Here is a 19,216-nt window from a genome sequence, read left to right on the forward strand (position 1 = left end):
GCTAGCATGATGTTTTCATGGCTTGTCCGTTTTTTATGTCATCGCTACGCTAGATCATTGCACATCCCGGTACACCGCCGGAGGCATTCATATAGATTCATATCTTTATTCTAGTATCGAGTTGTAATATCGAGTTGTAAGTAAATAAAAGTGTGATGATCATCATTATTAGAGCATTGCCCCAATGAGGAAAGGATGGTGGATACTATGATTCCCCCACAAGTCGGGATGAGACTCCGGACTTTAAAAATAAATAAAAGAGGCCAAAGAAGCCCAAATAAATAAAGAGGCCACAGAAGCCCACCAAAAAATAATAAAAAATAATAAAAAACAAAAAAAAAGAGAGAAAAAGAGAGAAGGGGCATTGTTACTATCCTTTTACCACACTTGTGCTTCAGAATAGCACCATGTTCCTCATATAGAGAGTCTCTTGAGTCATCACTTTCATATACTAGTGGGAATTTTCATTATAAAACTTGGCTTGTATATTCCGATGATGAGTTTCCTCAAATGCCCGAGGTCTTCATGAGCAAGCAAGTTGGATGCACACCCACTTAGTTTTCAGTCTGAGCTTTCATACACTTATAGCTCTTAGTGCATCCGTTGCATGGCAATCCCTACTCACTCACATTGATATCTATTGATGGGCATCTCCATAGCCCGTTGATATGCCTAGTTGATGTGAGACTATCTTCTCCTTTTTGTCTTCTCCAGAACCACCATTCTACTCCACCTATAGTGCTATGTCCATGGCTCATGCTCATGTATTGCGTGAAAGTTGAAAAGGTTTGAGAACGTCAAAAGTATGAAACAATTGCTTGGCTTGTCATCGGGGTTGTGCATGATGTGAATATTTTGTGTGGTGAAGATGGAGCATAGCCAGACTATATGATTTTGTAGGGATAACTTTCTTTGGCCTTGTTATTTTGAAAAGACATGATTGCTTTATTAGTAGGCTTGAGGTATCATTGTTTTTATGTCAAATTATAGACTATTGCTTTGAATCACTCGTATCTTAATATTCATGCCATGATTAGATATGTGATCAAGATTATGCTAGGTAGCATTCCACATCAAAAATTATCTTTTTTATCATTTACCTACTCGAGGACGAGCAGGAATTAAGCTTGGAGATGCTGATACGTCTCTATCATATCTATAATTTTTGATTGTTCCATGCCAATATTCTACAACTTTCATATACTTTTGGCAACTTTCTATACTATTTTTGGGACTAATATATTGATCCAGTGCCCAGTGCCAGTTCCTGTTTGTTGCATGTTTTTTGTTTCACAGAATATCCATATCAAACGGGATAAAAACTGACGGAGATTTTTTTTGGAATATATATGATTTTTGGGAAGAAAAATCCACGCGAGACGGTGCCCGAGGTGGCCATGAGGCAGGGGGGCGCGCCTGCCCCCCTGGGAATGCCCTGACCCTCGTGGGCCACCCGTAAGGCGGTTGACGCCCTTCTTTCACTGCAAGAATGCTAATATCCGGATAGAGATCGTGTTAAAATTTCAGCCCAATCGGAGTTACGGATCTTCGGGAATGTAAGAAACGGTGAAAGGGAAGAATCTGAGAACGCAGAAACAGAGAGAGATAGAGAGACAGATCCAATCTCGGAGGGGCTCTCGCCCCTCCCATGCCATGAAGGCCAAGGACCAAAGAGGAAACCCTTCTCCCATCTAGGGAGGAGGTCAAGGAAGAAGAAGACGAAGGGGCCCCCTCTCCCCTTCTCTTCGGGTGGCGCCGGAACGCTGCCGTGGCCATATCATCATCACCGCGATCTACACCAACACCTCTGCCATCTTCACCAACATCTCCATCACCTTCCCCTCTCTATCTACAGCGGTCCACTCTCCCGCAACCCGCTGTACCCTCTACTTGAACATGGTGCTTTATGCTTCATATTATTATCCAATGATGTGTTGCCATCCTATGATGTCTGAGTAGATTTTCGTTGTCCTATCTGTGGTTGATGAATTTCTATGATTGATTTAATTTGCTTGTGGTTATGTTGCTGTCCTTTGGTGCCCATCATATGATTGCGCCCGTGGATCACACCGTAGGGTTAGTTGTATGTTGATAGGACTATGTATTGGAGGGCAAGAGTGACAGAAGCTTCAACCTAGCATAGAAATTGATGCATACGAGATTGAAGGGGGACCAATATATCTTAATGCTATGGTTGGATTTTACCTTAATGAACGTTAGTAGTTGTGGATGCTTGCTAATAGTTCCAATCATAAGTGCATATAATTCCAAGTAAGGGATGACATGCTAGTAGTGGCCTCTCCCACATAATACTTGCTATCGGTCTAGTAAAGTAGTCAATTGCTTAGGGGCAATTTTGCAACTCCTACCACCATTTTTCCACACTCGCTATATTTACTTTATTGTTTCTTTATCTAAACAGCCCCTACTTTTTATTTACGTACTCTTTATTATCTTGAAAACCTATCCAACAAAACCTACAAAGTACTTCTAGTTTCATACTTGTTCTAAGTAAAGCGAACGTCAAGCGTGCATAGAGTTGTATCGGTGGTCGATAGAACTTGAGGGAATCACTACAAAAAAAGACACATCCGTGACATTTTGGGCTGAACGAATTTTTTTCCTGTCATACATATGACACTTCTATGACGATAATTGTGACAAAACCCGGTATCATCATAGATGTGGTGGGCTCCTACTTCTATGACAAAAAATCATGACAGAAAATGGGCTTTTCGTCCTGGGCGGGCCGGAGACGCAGCTGCATGACATTCTTTGGGCCGTCCATGACGGAAAAAACCGTGGTAGAAGCGAGGGGGAGGAAAATTTCGGGGAGTTCTCGGTTACGGTGGGAGGTCGGGGGCCGAGCGATGCGCGTTTCCCTCGTACACGTACACGTGTGTGTGCGAGGCGTTGGCTCTAACTGAACCCAAGCGAGGCGTTGGGCTCTAACTGAACCCGAGCGATTGCACTGCAGGCTACGCATTACTGAACCCGAGCGACCGATCAATGGCTGTTAACTGAACCCGATCGAGCGATTCCTTCGCTACTGCTGCTAACTGAAGCCGATCGATGCTGCCTCTGGATGAACAGTGAGCGTTGCGGGGGTGGGGGGGTTGGATGAACAGTTCCCGGTGGGGATGGATGAACAGGACCCCGTGGTGTTGCCTCTGGATGAACAGGACCCCGATCGATCGAGCCGGTTGGGGCTGGATGAATAGGACCCCGTGGAGGGCTGGATGAACAGGACCACCCCATGGAGGGCAGGATGAACAGTAGCCCATGGAGGGGTGGTTGAACAGGAGCCCGTGGAGAGGGCTGGTTGAACAGTAGCCGGTGGAGTAGCGCGCGGTGGAGGCTGGATGAACAGGAGCCCGTGGAAGAACAGTCGCAGGTGGAGGCTGGAGGAGGTCGACGGTGGATAAACGGTAGCTCGTGGAGGCTGGAGGGGGTCGACGGTGGAGATGAACAGTATCCCGTGGAGTCCCGTTTTGCGGTACGCCACACCCCTCACGATGAACATGACCCCCGTTTCGACCGTAGCGCTCCAACACAAGTCCGTTTCCTCCATTTTGCAGTACGCCACACCCCTCCCGATCAACAGGACCCCCATTTCGACCATAGGAGGTTCGTTTCCTCCGTTTTGCGGTACGCCAGACCCCTCCCGATCAACAGGAACCCGTTCCGAACATAGGAGGTACGTTTCCTCCGTTGTGCGGTACGCCAGGCCTCGTTTCCATCGCCTGTTCCATCCAAGCCCTTCCGATGAACATGACCACGCATTCCGTTCCGACCCAGCCGATTGGCTCCCACGCGTTCCGTTGCCTCCCAATGAACACAACACATTCCGTTGCCTCCCGATGAACACGATGCATTCTGTTGCCTCCCGATGAACACGACGCATTCCATTGCCTCCCCATGAACACGAGGCATTCCGTTGCCTCCCCATGAACACGACGACAACGCTCTTTCTCTGTTCCGACCCAGCCATGTACACGAGCCCTCGCCATACGTATGCGCGAGTAGGCGTTCGAGACCCCGCCCGTATGTACACATACATGGCCATATTTTCTTTCTTGCATCCTGGCCGCTGTACGTACGTGTACATGCTACGTGCGCGCCTCTACTACGACACGTGCGCGCCCCTACTACGACACGTGCGCGCCTCTACATCAACCAGTATGTACATACACGTTCGCGACCAGAATGACACGCTACGTACGCTTCGACCAGGTGGGTCCCGACTGTCAGGCACTTCCTTGCCTGCGAAGATGTAGCTGGTGGGTCCCAGCAGTCAGGGGGCGAATCGTTTTTTTGTCCCGACGCACGTGCGTGCGAAGATGTAGCTGGTGGGTCCCAGCAGTCAGGGGGAAACATTTTTTTCGTGAAATACAGTGGCCCGTCCGGTGGGTCCCAGCTGTCAGGTGGAGGAATCATTATTTTCCGCGTAATAAGGAGGCACTTCCTTGCTGTGGCCATGGACCCAGCTGTTAGCCTCTCCACGTACAGTCCACGTCCGATGGAAGTCGTTCCTTGACCACGTTGACCACGCCGCGCCGAGAGCACCAGAGCGGTGGATGACGGCGAGGCCTAGGAAGGGGACGACACGGAGGCAGGGAAGACTCGACAGTTGTTTCCCACGCAGAGGGGAGTACGACTGTACAAGGGTTTACTGGTTCGTCTCCCATCGCCGGAGAATAACAGCAGGTGTGGGTGAGTAGAGGGATGGCTAGGCCAGCGATGGGAGTACGGTCGGGCGGTGAGGCCTGCGCGGCAGCACAGCCGGCCGTGAGGAGGTGGGAGCTGGCAGTCCCGCCGGCGCTTATTTGAGCGGCTGGAGCAGGAAGAACAAAGATTGAAGAAGCACGATGGCCGTTGGATGGACATCCAATAGTCAGTGCTTGTGCGTCAACCCTTTTTTAGGAAAGCCTCAAATCTATGGAAAACATCATACAGCCCATCTGCCATTATTTCTAATAATTTACAGCCCATTTGCTAATTCTTAAGGTTTTTTTTGGAGCCCATATTCTTTTTGTTAGCATTACAGCCCATATTGTGGCAAGGGTTAAATGTTGGAGCCCATATTCTTTTTGTTAGCATTACAGCCCATATTGTGGCAAGGGTTAAATTTTGGAGCCCATATTCTTTTTGTTAGCATTACAGCCCATATTGTGGCAAGGGTTAAAAAATTATACGAAATTTTGCATATTTCGGTGCAGTCCAAACTGTTTTTAATCCCGAAATTTCGACTCACATTCAAACTGATTTTAAAAATAAATCTATATCAATATAAAATCTAACAAATTATCCACGCATAAAAATTAATGTAATTTAAAATCTTGAAATGAAAAAAAAGATATTTGAAACTAATTTCCGGTTTGATGTGTTTTAAAAATGTACAACCCATTTCTCATTACTGATGGGTCATTTTCTCGGCCAGCCGAATGAAAGCTCTCCTAGTCTTGAAAGATTTGCAGCCCAACAGGCCTGACAAAGCGACTTACTTGGCAAATCACAAAAAAACTGGGCTGTGGCCGTGGACCCAGCTGTCAGCCTCTCCACGTACAGTACTCTTCCAATGGAAGTCGTTCCTTGACCATGTTGACCACGCCACGCGGAGAGCATCACGGCAGTGGACGACGGCGAGGCCTAGGAAGGGGACGACACGGCAGTGGAAGCCCGCGCAGAGAGGACTATGAGGGTTCACTGGTTCGGCTGCGGTGTGAGGCTGCCGTCGCCACAGGGCCTGGCCAGCGGTGGGAATAGTAGGGGGCGGTGAGGCCTCTGCGGCAGCACAGCCGGCCACGGGAGGCAGGAGCATGCGGCACGACCGGCGCTACTTTGGGCGGCTGGAGCAAGAAGACCAGAGATTGAAGAAGCACTACGGCCGTTGGATGGACATCATATGGTCACTGGAGCTAGAATCGTTCATATTGACTAAGTTGACAAAGCCCTTCGTCCCCGTCAACTTAGTAGGCCCACAAGTCAGCCTCCCAGAAAGGTGGGTCGCAGCTAGCCGGGTGTCGTGGTTTTGTCACGGCAGATGTCCTAGAGAAAGGACTTAGTTGTGGAGCCATCGCGACGGGTTAGCTTGAAGGGGTTAAAGCGGACACAGGGACGCAAGAGAGTTATACTAGTTCGGCCCCTTCGATGAAGGTAAAATCCTACGTCTAGTTGTGATGGAATTGATGGGGTTTCGATGACTAGGGAGCAAACAAGCTTCGCCTAAGTCTCGAGTTGTTGTCTGTTGTCTGAACCGCCGCCGGGTCGTCCCCTTATATACACGGGTGATGCCCGTCGATTCACAGATTCCCAATACCGGCTCGCAGATGTGTCCGCTTTGGTCTCTACTTATTCCTAACTTACAATACAAGTTACATACCAACGCCGGTTTACGGCTACAGGCCTTGAACCGACTATGGGCCTTGAGCCCTCATCTGCCTTCTTGGGTTTCAACATAGTTAACTACTGAAGAAGTTAACCCGGCCCAGGTAGGCCGGTTTACGCCCAGTAGTGATATCCTCAACATTAGGCCCCAGATTGATTTGAACAGGTTCATGTCAATCCTTAGCAAAAAATCTTCATCTTCAACACCTTCTTGTAGTTTGTTGAATCGCCGTGACATCATCTTCTCTGGTCGTTGTAAACCGGCGTGACGTCACCTGTTATAAAGAAACTTATCCATGATACCTTTTTTGTTTAATAGATCTGCGACAATCGAGGCAACAACTCCGTTTCCAGACCCACGGTTCCTTGATTTTCGCGCCTGACACATGCCCCTTGCCTTATAAATAAGACCGAAGGGTCATTTCTTTTTCCCCTTCGTGCCCTTCTGCTTCGTCTTCCCCGTGTCGTCCAGCTTTGGAGCTCCGCTGCAGTCAACGACTTCTGCTCCAACCTTGGCCGCTGCATCACCCGGATTGTACCAGAGCATCGCGGCGACCTTCTGTTTCTTCCTCGGCTCCGGTGAGTTCTTCACCTTTTCCTCCGTAGATCCGTTCTAGGGTTTCCAAGTTCTTTAGTGTTCATCGTCTGCTTCGTACTCATATGATAGATCCTAGATGAACCTGTGAACCTTTGCTCTGTGTAGAGGTAGTTCTTAGCATCCGCCTTTACTTATATGCCTCAAGACCATAGATCTACCTGTATCTCTGCCCATTGATTTGGTACTGTTCTTTTTTGAACCTTGAATATTTTCCTTCTTTTCTAAACTTGCTTCAGATCCGTCGCTGTAGAGAAATCTTGTGAAATCTGTTTCTGTACACTTATCTATCCGCAATCTCAACTGTTTCAATGCTTAGATCCAGCGGTTTAACTTTGTAGAAAAATTGCCAAACCGGTATATACCATTAGTCCCCTTGTTGAACCGCCAGATGCTGTTGCTTCATAAAACTCCGGTTTAGACAGAGCTGTCTCCGGTTTAACATTGTACATACCAGTGCACTTTAATAAATGCATTCTTGAACCGGAATTACCTATCTTGTAGATTTCATCATGGCCAAGCAAGTATATGAGTGCAACTGGGTTCCTTCTCGCGTCACAGAGATTCAACTGAATAATTTAGTCCTGATCGGCGCTTTAGGCAGCAAAAACACCATCCATTGGAGAGCTCCTGGCAAAGAATGCCCTCCCACACCTCAAGAAGGAGAGGTCGTCGTTTTTGTAGATCACTTAGCCCGGGGCTTTAAGCCACCCGGTTCTAAATTTTACCGGGACGTTTTAGCCGATTTTCAACTCCACCCACAAGACACTGGTCCCAACTCTGTTACAAACATGTGTCACTTCCAAGTGCTCTGCGAGGTGTTTTTTCAAGAGGAGCCCACAGTGGAGTTGTTCAAAGACTGTTTCCATCTAAACCGCCGTACTGAGTTTTCTGACGGTTCCAATACGGAATTGGGCGGTGTGGCGATTCAGAAAAGGAAAGAGGTCACATACCCTCATGCCAAGCTGCACAGCCACCCCAAAGAGTGGTATCAAAGATGGTTCTATTGCAGAGACACCTCCCCTGCTGGTGAAAATCCTTTGCCTGGCTTTCGTCCGGAGTGACTTAGCAATACACACCCCTTTCCGCAAAGGTTGACTGCTAAGGAGAGAAGCAAATACGCTCCTCAACTGTCCAAGCTCAGAGCCTTCATGGCCAATGGTTTAACAGGAGTTGATCTTGCTCGCAGTTGGATATCGTGGAGCATACTGCCCCTTAGTCAGTGCTCCGGTTTGATGTGCGAGTATACTGGCAGTGTTGATGACCCATTGCGACATGCTAACATCCAGCTTACCGACGAAGAAATCATAGAGGCTGTGAATAAAATGCTGAATGAACCGGAACATGTCTGTGCTCGAACCGGCCTGCTTCCGTTCTGTGCCACCAACAAACCGCCAGCTGTAAGAGTTTGATTGTTCTTTTTTATGAACCTGTTATTGATATATCTGGTCATTGTTTAATATCAATGCCTGTTTAAACAGGGCAATGATCCGTTTTGGAGCAAGAAACTGGCGCAGGAGAAACCAGAAAAACCAGACAAACCAGAAAGATCAATCCGGCAAAAGACTAAAGCTGTGAAGAAGACTACCCACAGGAAAAGAACCACTGCATCTTCTGATCCGGCCCCTGATGATGATGTGGACAATCCGGACCTTGAGGTAGAGCTTGACTCACTTGGCTTATTTTTCATGCGTCTTATTGATGATGATATTTGTCAGGATGATGCCGAAGCCAGCCATGCTGATGCTGTAGAGGTAATTATTCTCTCTTCCGATTCAGAACCTTTGCCTTCACTAAAAATCCGTCAGGCAAACCGGAAAGTTAAATTTTCTCATCCTCTTGCTTACTTGGATCCCAAATTTCTTATGAAGACCCAATAGCACGAAGCTCGCCGCACAACCCGGCACAGCGGCCAGGTAGTTACCTCCGCCGGTTTACCGAACAGTCCGGTTCGGAAACGCCGTTCAGAGGTCTCTAATTTGCTTGTCAGTGCTTGTCCTAAAGCGGGCTGTTTTCGTCAACCTCTTAATCCATCTGACTCCGATTATCAGGTTACTTCCCACTCATCCTCTGGAGAGTCATCGGCTACTCAGCTGCCACCGCTCAGAACGGTGCTTGGGTAAGCTATACTTATCATAATATTTCCGGTACATCACCTTGGAACATATGTTGTATTTGACTTTGTTATTCCTTTCAGGGCCAAGCCTAGGCCGAGCAAGAAGGCTCGCCTGGATAAAGCGGCTGAAGAAGATGCTATTCCTGAACCGGACAGAGTACTCAACCCTGAAGCAGCCATCTGTGAGGATGTGCCAAACGACCCACCACCACAAGATGATGATTTTATTACTGAAGAGAGACATGTTGATACCTCCGGTCCTGTTGACCAGCTCAGAAGCCCCATCCGGATTGAGAAATCCACCAGTCCATCCAAGTCTACTGATAAATTGACGGCCCCAATGCAAACCGGTGACGCCAAGGATGATGAAGTTGTTATTACTGGCATTGGCCATACAGAGCCAAGCAATCCTGTCGCTTTGTCTAAACATACTGCCAAGGAAGAATTTGCTGCCTTTGGCAAGGGCAAGTGGAATGTTGATCTGACAGCTTACGCTGCTCTGAACGCCCAAGACATCCATTCCGGCTATCTGAACTGGTTGTATACCAGTCGTGACTATGAAGCCGGTCTGGTTAACATGATGAAAGATAAATATGAGGTAACTTCCATATGCTCTTTCCTGCTTGTATGCTTCAATTCTTGTTGACTCGCCTAGCCCCCAAGGACCGGTTTGTAATCTTCTTTCAAACCGGGACTTACTAATATAAATCTTAATGCCTCGAAATTCACTGATGTAGCCCTAAGGGCCGGTTCAACTTAGTGTAGTTAAACCGGGACTTAAGTAATTAATATCACCGCATCAGAATTTATTTGAACAAATAGCCATTAGCCCCCAAGTGCCAAGTTGAATACTTGTATTGAGCTTGGGACTTTATAATCAAGTGAAATATGAAGATCAAATAGGCATTAGCCCCCAAGCTCCAAGTGCATAACTTGTTATGTGGTTGGTGCTTCAATTCTTGCACTGCTTGCTAAATCATATAACTGTCTGTATGCAGGCTGAGCTGAAGACAAAAGAGACCCAAATCGCCGATCTCCAAGAAAATCTGAAGTCCCAACAGACTGAAACCTCAAAAGCAAAAGAGGAGTTGACCAGCACCTTAAGCGTCATGGAACATCTTAAGAAGGATTTCAAGAAGGAGCGGGCGGATTGGGCTACTGAAAAATCTGCTTTAACCAAACGAGCAGAAGACGCCGAGGCTGCATTAAAACCGGTGGTGGATGAACTGACCAGCATAAAGCGGCACGTGCATGCCATGACCACTGCTATCTTTGGTAAACCGGTTTGATTTCTGAATTGATTCTGCCGTCTTATAGAGCTGCCGGTTTGTTAACCCTTTGTGATATTTCAGGGACACGCATTGGTCATTTGGGGTCAGATGTGCGGAAGAAATTGAAAGCCGCCTATACGTTGATCGAACAACTGTACACTGGTGCACAGCGGATCATCTGTACTGCATCCCACAACAAGCCGGCGCCCACTTTGATTCAGGACACTCTGCAGAAAGTGTCGGTGCTTCCTGCCCGGGTTGAAGAGATGAAGAAATCTGCTGCTCAAACCGGTGCGATCAATGCCTTAATTCGGGCAAAAGCTTGGGTGCCGGATTTTGATCCTATTGAAGCGGCTCAGGGCTAGCCCAGCTTGAAGGAAGACAGGTCAAAGTTTAGTGAAGTGGATCTGCGAGCAATAAACCGGGAGGTGCGTCCGCTAGCTTGTCAATTGGCTGAAGAAGCAGACTTGTCTCATTATCAAGCCCAATATGACAATCAAAACAAGCGAGTAGCTGCACCAATTCATGAAGCGGAAACTCTTATCCCTCCAATCCGTCAGCATACTTACGCTCCCGATATTGAACCGTCATTGCTGATCCATGATGAAGCTGTCTTTCAAGCATTAATGGGAATCGACTGGACAACTGTTAATTTCCAGCCGCTGGGTAGAGAAACTGAAGTTGAAGCGGCGCGGGATGACTCACAACCATCAGGCCAGGCTGGTGACCAAGCTTGAACCGGAAGCCGGTTTAAACTGCTTCTCTTTTGAAAAAACAATGATCTTGTTTTGGGCACCGTGTTGCCTTGTAATAGGCTAGCCGATACTCTTGATTTTGATATGCCTTCGTGCATAATTACTGCAACTTGTTCTTCCTTTGGGTGATGAACTTTCCAAAGTATTTTCTGGAATATAAAAATCTTAAAGTGCCACCGCGGTTGTACCATCAGGCGGAGTATGATGTCTGCATATGTGAAATCAAAATATCTGAAATGCAAGCATATGATCAAATCTTTGAGATACATGATACCTGCCATCGTTGGGCATGAAGTTGGCTTAGCCAATCTTGAAACGAAGGTTTCATAAACCCACACTGTTGGAGGAGATAGCAGCTCCTGTATATATATAATGCCGGTTTACCATGTAAACTGTGCCGGGTTATAATAAAGCACCGTGTTACTCCGTAATAGGATGTTAACAAAAAATCAAACTGGGCAAATAGTCTCCGGATTAAAAATGAACCGTGTTCCATCAATTGACAGTGTGAACCGGTTTTAAAATTTTGTCGGTTTAAAAAACGCAAAAAAAAGAAAGAAATATCTATCAAAGAAAATTGTGAAGCAAAGGCAATGATAAAACCATTTGCAAAAAGAGGCTTATTTGAGCCGATCAGATGGCGTTACCAAGGTCGGACATGACCAAGCTCCCGATAGGTGTAGCTATGGTTCAAGTCAGCCAGGTCCCCAAATGAAATCGTGGCATGTATGCCGATCAAGAGGCGTGGCAATGGTTCGGGTTCGACCAAGCCCCCAAGTGATTCTGTGGCCTTAGGACGATCAAGAGGCGTGACTGGTTCAGACATGACCAAGTCCCCAAGTGATCTGGTGGCTCTCGCCTATCAAAAGGTGTTGCATTGGTTCGGACACGACCAAGCCCCCAAGTGATATAACATGATGCTTTTGAAAAGCTAACTCAAGGGGTAAACCGGAGGCCGCTTTAGAACAACTCCGTGTAACCACACATGATGTAAAAGGACAGATACCCCGCTTTAGCTGAGGTTCCGGTTTATTATATTTAATCATAATATATACATCATCGTAATATGTACATAAGTAGAGCCAATGGCTCAGGTATAGTAAGGCCGAAGATGAGCTATGTTCCACGGCCTGTTGGTCTCTTCCTCTGATGTACGTGAGTCTTTATGCTCTCGAATATCGATTAGATAGTATGACCCGTTGTGCAGATTCTTGCTACCATGAAAGGTCCCTCCCAAGGTGGGGATAGCTTATGCATATCAGTCTGGTCTTGAATGAGCCGAAGCACCAAATCTCCTTCCTGAAAGGCTCTGGTTCTGACTCGGCGACTGTGATAACGACGAAGATCCTGTTGGTAAATCGCCTAGCGGGCGGCTGCTATGTCACATTCTTCATCCAACAGGTCCAAAGCGTCTTGCCGTGCTGTCTTGTTGTCCGCTTCAACATAAGCCGCCACATGAGGTGAGTCATGACGGATATCACTCGGGAGAACCGCCTCCGCTCCATAGACCATGAAGAACGCCGTGTATCCTGTTGATCTGTTGGGTGTAGTATTGATGCTCCATAACACAGATGGTAACTCTTCTACCCAACAACCCGGCGTTCTCTGCAAAGGAACCATAAGCCAGGGCTTGATGCCTCTCAAGATCTCTTGATTAGCCCTTTCTGCTTGACCATTGGACTGTGGGTGTGCCACTGATGAAACGTCAAGCCGGATGTGCTTCCGTTCGCAGAACTCCTTCATGGCACCCTTGGACAAATTGGTACCATTATCCGTGATGATACTTTTTTGATGAACTGAACCGCCGTGGCTGCATCACACTTGCTAACAGGTTCTGCTTCCACCCACTTTGTAAACTTGTCAACCGCCACCAGGAGGTGGGTCTTCTTATCTTTGGACCTTTTGAAAGGCCCAACCATATCCAGCCCCCAAGTCGCAAACGGCCAAGTAATTGGAATCATTCTCAATTCTTGAGCCGGCACATGAGCACGTCTTGAAAACTTTTGGCAACCGTCACATCGTCTAACCAGATCCTCCGCATCAGCATGAGCAGTTAACCAATAGAAGCCACGGCGAAACACTTTAGCTACCAAAGATTTTGAACCGGCATGGTGACCACAATCTCCTTCGTGGATCTCACGCAAAATTTCACAGCCTTCTTCAAGAGACACATAGCGTTGAAACGCCCCTGACACACTGCAATGATGCAACTCGCCATTGACAATAGTCATGGACTTGGACTGCCGGATTATCTGTCGGGCCAGAGTCTCATCCTCTGGTAACTCGCCCCGGTTCATGTACACCAGGTAAGGAAGCGTCCAATCCGGAATGACATGAAGAGCTGCCACCAATTGAGCCTTCGGATCAGGAATAGCCAAATCCGCTTCACCAGGGAGCTGGACCGACGGGTTGTGCAGCACATCCAGAAAAATATTGGGCGGGACCGGTTTGCGCTGAGAGCCCAGCCGGCTTAAAGCGTCCGCCGCTTCATTCTTCCGTCGGTCCACGTGGTCCACCTAATAGCCTTTAAAGTGACCTGCAACAATATCCACCTCATGACGATACGCCGCCATGAGTGGGTCCTTGGAATCCCAAGTGCTAGATACTTGTTGAGCCATGAGGTCCGAGTCACCGAAGCACTTAACTCGACTTAGATTCATCTCCTTAGCCATCCGGAGACCATGGAGCAAGGCTTCATACTCAGCTGCATTGTTAGTACAAGGGAACATTAAGCGGAGAACGTAACAAAACTTATCACCTCGTGGGGAAGTTAATATGACTCCAGCCCCCGAGCCTTCCAATTGCCTGGATCCGTCAAAATGGATGGTCCAATATGTGTGATCCGGCTTTTCTTCAGGTGCTTGCAGTTCCGTCCAATCATTGATGAAATCAACAAGTGCTTGAGACTTAACCGCTGTCCGAGGCACATACTTCAATCCGTGCGGCCCAAGCTCTATAGCCCACTTGGCAATCCGGCCAGTCGCTTCCCGGTTCTGGATGATATCCCCCAAAGGAGCAGAACTGACCACCGTAATTGGGTGCCCTTGGAAGTATTGCTTAAGCTTTCGGCTTGCCATAAAAACTCCGTACACCAGCTTCTGCCAATGTGGATACCTTTGCTTGGACTCAATGAGTACCTCGCTGATATAATAGACCGGACGTTGAACCGGATGCTCCTTACCTGCCTCCTTTCGCTCCACCACAATAGCCACGCTGACCGCACGAGCATTAGCAGCAACATATAGCAGTATCGGCTCCTTGTCAATGGGAGCGGCGAGCACAGGCGGATTGGCCAATTGCCGCTTTAAGTCCTCAAATGCTTCATCAGCAGCGGAACTCCAGACGAACTGATCCGTCTTCTTCAACATCTGATACAAAGGGATTGCCTTCTCACCAAGGCGGCTGATAAACCGTCTTAACGCGGCAATCCGGCCTGCCAGGCGTTGAACATCATTGATACACTTCGGTTTAGCCAGGGAGGTGATGGCTGTGATCTTCTCCGGATTAGCCTCAATTCCCCTGTTGGACACCAGAAAACCCAATAACTTGCCTGCCGGTACACCAAAGACACACTTGGCCGGATTAAGCATCATCTTGTACGTCCTCAGGTTATCAAAGGTTTCCTTCAAATCGTCAACCAGAGTCTCCTTCTCCCTAGACTTAACCACGATATCATCCACGTAAGCATGTACATTACGGCCAATCTGCTTGTGAAGACAATTTTGTACACACCGTTATAAGTTGCCTGGGCACTCCTGAGCCCAAAGGGCATAGACACATAGCAGAAGGCTCCAAAGGGAGTTATGGATGCCGTCTTCTCCTGGTCCTTAACTGCCATTTTGATCTGATGATAGCCAGAATATGCATCCAAAAAACTTAAACGCTCGCAACTTGCCGTAGCATCAATAATTTGATCAATACGGGGGAGGGCAAAAGGATCTGCTGGACAAGCCTTATTAAGATCTGTATAATCCACACACATGCGCCAGGTGCCGTTTTTCTTAAGGACCAGCACCGGATTGGCAAGCCACTCAGGGTGAAAAACTTCAACAATAAAGCCAGCCGCTAAGAGCCTAGCTACCTCTTCTCCAATCGCCTTGCGTCTTTCTTCGTTAAACCGGCGGAGGAACTATTTCACCGGTTTGTATTTAGGATCCACATTAAGGGTGTGCTCAGCGATTTGCCTCGATACACCTGGCATGTCAGAAGGCTTCCATGCAAAAATGTCCCGATTCTCATGGATGAACTCGATGAGCGCGCTTTCCTATTTTGGATCCAAGTTGGCACTGATGCTGAACTGCTTGGACGAATCGCCAGGTACGAAGTCAACAAGCTTAGTTTCTGCTGCCGATTTGAACTTCAGGGCCGGATCATGCTCCATAGTTGGCTTCTTTAATGGAGTCATGTCCGCCGGATCAACATTGTCCTTATAATACTTCAGCTCCTTGGTGGCACAAAGCGATTCTGCGTAGACCACATCTCCTTCCTCGCACTCCAAAGCGATTTTATGGCTTCCGTGGACCGTTATTGTCCCCTTGTGACCCGGCATCTTGAGCTGCAAATACACATAACAGGGACGTGCCATAAACTTGGCGTAGGCCGGTCGCCCAAACAGGGCGTGATATGGACTTTGGATTTTCACGCGTCAATGTCTCCGACCTGGAATCATGATCATCTCCAAAGGCCACTTCCAGAGCTATCTTACCAACATGATATGCTGACTTGCCAGGTACCACACTATGGAACACCGTATTAGACAGTTTGAGATTTTTATCTGTTAGTCCCATACGACGGAAGGTCTCATAGTACAAGATATTAATGCTGCTCCCTCCATCCATGAGCACTTTGGTGAACTTGTAACCTCCCACCTGAGGCGCCACCACCAGAGCCAACTAACCCGGATTATCAACCTGGGGAGGGTGATCCTCTCTGCTCCATATGATTGGCTGTTCAGACCAGCATAGATAACGGGGCACGGCCGGTTCAACAGAGTTGACTGCCCGCCTCTGGACCTTCCGGTCTCGCTTGTCCAAGCTAGTGGTGAAGACATGGTACTGCCCACTATTCAACTGCTTTGGGTTGCTTTGGTAACCTGACTGTTGTTGCTGTTGGTTGTGACCACCCTGGTTGTTCTGATTATTTTGATTATTATGTCCGCCCGGATTACCATTAAATCCTGAACCCGAATTTCCTCCACCGTAACCCGGCCCGGATCCTGAGCCACCGCCGGAGCCGTGATCATACCGGAAAGCATTAGAATTCTTGAACTCCTGCATAATGAAGCAATCCTTCCAAAGGTGGTTTGCTGGCACCTCCTTCGTTCCATGTCTTGGACAGGGCTGGCTCAGTAGATAATTTAGGCGGTCCGGGTTAGGGTTGGGTGCCCCACTGCGATTTGGCAGTTTACCCCTGCGTCGCTGGCCCTTGTCCTGCGCGTTGGTGTTAGCCACAAAGTCCATGTTACTATCTGCTTTACGCTTGCCTCCACCACCATTGCCTGCCAAGTGATGCTGCTGACCTTTGGAGTTGCTGTTCCTCTTTCCCTTCCCTACCTTGTCGTCATCAGATTCGGGATCCTTGGTACTATCAGAATCAGCATACTTTACCAAAGCAGCCATGAGGGTCCCCATGTTAGTGCAATGGCGCTTCATCCGTCCCAACTTCAGCTTTAGGGGCCCAAACCGGTAGTTGCCTTCTAGGGTTAAGACTGCGGTGTCAGCGTTGATGCGGTCTGATGAATGTAGCACTTGTGAGACCCGGTGCACCCAATGAGTCGTCGATTCTCCTTCCTCCCGGACACAGGCAGATAAGTCTACTATCGACATGGGTTGCTTACATGTATCCTTGAAATTACTGATAAACCAGGCTCGTAATTGGGCCCATGAACTGATAGAATTGGCCGGTAAGCTTTTTAACCAAGTGCGGGCCGTTCCTTCAAGCATCATGGTGAAGTACTTCGCACATGCCGCATCATCTACATCAAGCATCTCTATGGCCATCTCATAGCTCTCCACCCATGTCTCTAGGGGTTGATCCGCTGTGTAATTTGGTACCTTGCGCGGGCCCTTGAAATCCTTGGGCAGGCGCACATTGCGTAAAGCAGGGACAAGACAAGGCACCCCCAAAGAGCTAGAAGTAACACCGGGTTCGACCGAAATAGTTGGATGAACCGGCGTAAGCTGCCGAGCCTGATACTGTGCGGCTAACTCGGCCTCCCTGCGCGCTCGGGCCCGGTCCACCACTTCCTGAGCGTTATCAGCACCACCCGCTGGGTTGTTGCCGCGGGGTGCTCCACGTCGTTCATTACTTGACACTGCTGGTTCATCCATATGCCTGCTATAGCTCCGGCTTGGATGAGGGGTCGAGTGGATCCGGTCGCGGCTGTAGGAGTACGCTTCCTGTTGGACCAAAGCTGTCCTAAGAAGCTCCTTGACCCGTCGTGTCTCTACCGCCTGCGGCGAGTCACCTTCAATTGGAATGGCCTCCAGCCGTGCAGTAGCGGCAACGAGATTGTCCATTGGGTTGGAGTAGTGACCCGGAGGTGTTGAAATAGCCTGAGGTATAACAGTGTTTTGACGAGGCGGATTCATCGGACGGGGCTAAACCGGCGCACCGGTCCCAGGAGCTTCCGGCTGGTTTCCCTCCAGCGGATTGCTGGTTCCTGCTCCTGGGGTGTTGAAAAGGTCTCTGGCCTCGAAAACCGAAGGCAAACGGGATCGGTACTTCCTCTTCATGACTTCATGTGACGCGTTCTGGTCCAACATGAGCCTGTAGGCTTGTACGTCTAAAGCAGCTTGCTCTGTGGTCATCCTGGCATTCTCAGCTGCCAGGTCTGCCTTGGCCTGGGTGATTTGTTCCTTCACCTTTGCAATCTCCGCGTTGTGGACTTCCTGATCCGCTGGATTAGCTTCTGCCATAAGCACAACCAATGCATCAAATAGATCTGATAGAACTTGAGCCGGCGGGCGTGCAGAGCTTCCTGTCCCGGCAGCTGTCGCCGCTGCTGAACTGGAGGTTATTGGCGCAGCGGTTGAAGAATGAAGCGCTGCTTGTGTGCCGGCCATGAATATTCCAACTTGGTTGGGTAGATCAGAGGGGTCCGAAATACTGTCGCCGTCGGTACAGCCCCCAATCCGGCCATCTTGTAGCTGATATAGAGATTCGGTTTCTCCGGTTGATGACTCGTCGCCGGAATAAACGACGGTCTCGCCGCAAGATTCCGATCCATCCTCGTAACTTCCTCCATGTATGACTCCCACGAAGGCACGCTTCACGGCCGGTTTAACCCGGGCGGACCACGCACGCTGAGCCGTTTCGACGAGGTCGGTGCAGATGTCCGGCTCAGGGCCCGGTTCACCGATCTTGCTGATGAAAACGTGTATGCCACCAAAGGGGACCCGGTACCCGTACTCAACTGAGCCGGCCTCGGGGCCCCAGCCTGCATCATCGATGTAGAGCTTGCCGCGACGACTCTCAGTCATCCGGCCCACAGCGTAGCCCTCGAGTCCTTCAAAGCGGCCCTCCAAGAACTTGAAACCATCGTGCGATAGCCCCACGGTGGGCGCCAACTGTCATGGTTTTGTCACGACAGATGTCCTAGAGAAAGGACTTAGTCGTGGAGCCATCGCGATGGGTTAGCTTGAAGGGGTTAAAGCGGACACAGGGACGCAAGACAGTTATACTAGTTCGGCCCCTTCGATGAAGGTAAAAGCCTACGTCTAGTTGTGATGGAATTGATGGGGTTTCGATGACTAGGGAGCAAACAAGCTTCGCCTAAGTCTCAAGTTGTTGTCTGTTGTCTGAACCGCCGCCGGGTCGTCCCCTTATATACACGGGTGACGCCCGTCGGTTCACAGATTCCCAATACTGGCTCATAGATGTGTCCGGTTTGGTCTCTACTTATTCCTAACTTACAATACAAGTTACATACCAACGCCGATTTACGGCTACAGGCCTTGAACCGACTATGGGCCTTGAGCCCTCATCTGCCTTCTTGGGTTTCAACATAGTTAACTACTGAAGAAGTTAACCCGGCCCAGGTAGGCCGGTTTACGCCCAGTAGTGATATCCTCAACACCGGGGGAGTATTCAT

Source organism: Triticum aestivum, chromosome 3A (assembly GCF_018294505.1).
Source record: "Triticum aestivum cultivar Chinese Spring chromosome 3A, IWGSC CS RefSeq v2.1, whole genome shotgun sequence".
Lineage (NCBI taxonomy): Eukaryota > Viridiplantae > Streptophyta > Magnoliopsida > Poales > Poaceae > Triticum > Triticum aestivum.